Source organism: Pseudopodoces humilis, chromosome 14 (genome assembly GCF_049639895.1).
Source record: "Pseudopodoces humilis isolate 2021_Gansu_Grassland_sample_001 chromosome 14, ASM4963989v1, whole genome shotgun sequence".
Lineage (NCBI taxonomy): Eukaryota > Metazoa > Chordata > Aves > Passeriformes > Paridae > Pseudopodoces > Pseudopodoces humilis.
This window is the reverse complement of record NC_142213.1, coordinates 7,705,060-7,706,778: the sequence shown is the minus strand read 5'-3', so window position 1 is coordinate 7,706,778 and position 1,719 is coordinate 7,705,060.

The window sequence follows — 1,719 nt, the reverse complement described above, 5'->3', positions numbered from 1 at the left end:
CTTCTGAATTCTGCCGTTAGTTATGCAGGACCCTTGTGTGTCAGAATCCAAATGTCCCTGGTTGTGTAGGTGGGATCCTGCAGGGACACTAGGTTTGTTGAAGGGTCCAGCCTTGGGAGCTGGAGTGAGTTCTGGACATGCTGCATCACCCTGGGGAATTCCCTTCCCTGCCTGTATCCACATTCAAAATTATGTCCTTGAACAGCTCATCCATGTCATTCCCTGTGCTGTGGTGGGGCTCAGGGACACAGGCTGTGTGGGACCAGAGCCTGTTTTGGGGTCCAGGGTGGTTGGGAGATGGATGTGGGGTCACCAACTGATGGGCTCAAGCTAGAGGGGCTGTGCTGGGACTCTGCTGCTGGGCACCCAGGCTGGCATGGGGTCAGCCTCTGCTCCTGCCCCAGTGAGGGGATATTAACCACAGCTGGAGGCTGGTGCCTGGCCTGGGAGAGGAGGGAGAGCAGATCATCATCCTGGACCCAGCAACCCTCTCATTCCCTTTCCCTCCTCTCCTGACCCCACTGATGCCCAGGTTTGGGTGCAGGCAAAGTTACAGTAGACAGGGTTGTCAGAAGAAAACCACTAAGCAGATTTGATGCATGATTTTTATTGACTTTAAAAAAAACCAGTTGGTTTAAGACAGTTGTGTGCAGAAGTACCCATGTACACAGAGGCTACGGGCCAAGATGCCCGCCAGCTCCTAGCCCTAGGTCAGAGCACTGGTCTCTCTCTCCCAGTGGGGCAGGAGGTGCTCGGATCAGGTACTGTGTGATGCAGACAACCTCTGCCAGGTGGGCCAGCCCGGGCACCTCCTCCCTGCCTGCCCCCCTGCCCGTAGCCTGTGCCTACATCTCCTCTATGTACAGTACAGTGGTGCGCCGGCCGTGCAGCACGCGCCTGCCTGCGGCCGCCCTGCCAGGGAGACACGAATGGTCGCGAGTCCTAGTGGGACAGCTTAAATAAAAAATAATAATATAATAATAATAATTAAAACAACAGAGAAAAGAGGAGTAGAGGGAGGAAGTTAGCAAAAAAAATTCCTATCAGGGCAGCCAGGAGCCGCAAGCGCACCTGACACTGGATGCCAGTACTGTGCTGCCAGAGGGTTTGGTACCTGGGTTTGGTACCCGGTGTCTCTGCTCACTCTGTGATTGTCAGGCCTGGCCTTGCTCAGCTGCAACAGGAGCTGGTCCAGCCTCATCACACTGGATTTGGCCTTTCTAGCCACCAGCATAGTGGCCTGGATGTGTCTCTTTCTCCCAGCAGCACTTCCCAGCTAAGATCAGTGTGGTGCGAGGAAGGAAGCGGGTACAACTGCCAGATACATCAGCCACGTCCCTGCTGCCAGCATGGGCACAGCCTGGCGTTGCCGATGGGAGATGGTCAAGGCACTCATTGTTGCTCATGGTTTTTAATTTTCTTCCCCGTTAAAAAAAACACAAAACAAAAAATCAGCAAAAACCACCCAAGAAGGTGGAGAGCAGGGCTTGCAGCAGCCTGTGTCCTGGGGCTCGGGGCTGCCTGCACCAGGGTGGCTCCACTTCTACAGACCAAAACCCACCACACAACTCGGGAGTTTAAATCCCTGCGGACAGAAAAGCTGAATTTCCCCAGTCCAGGGGCTGCTAAATTGCCTGTTCCATGGGGTCAACCCACACCCTTGTGTTTCACAATTGCAGGGAAACCTCAAAAATAATAAAAGACCTGAAAAGCAACCAA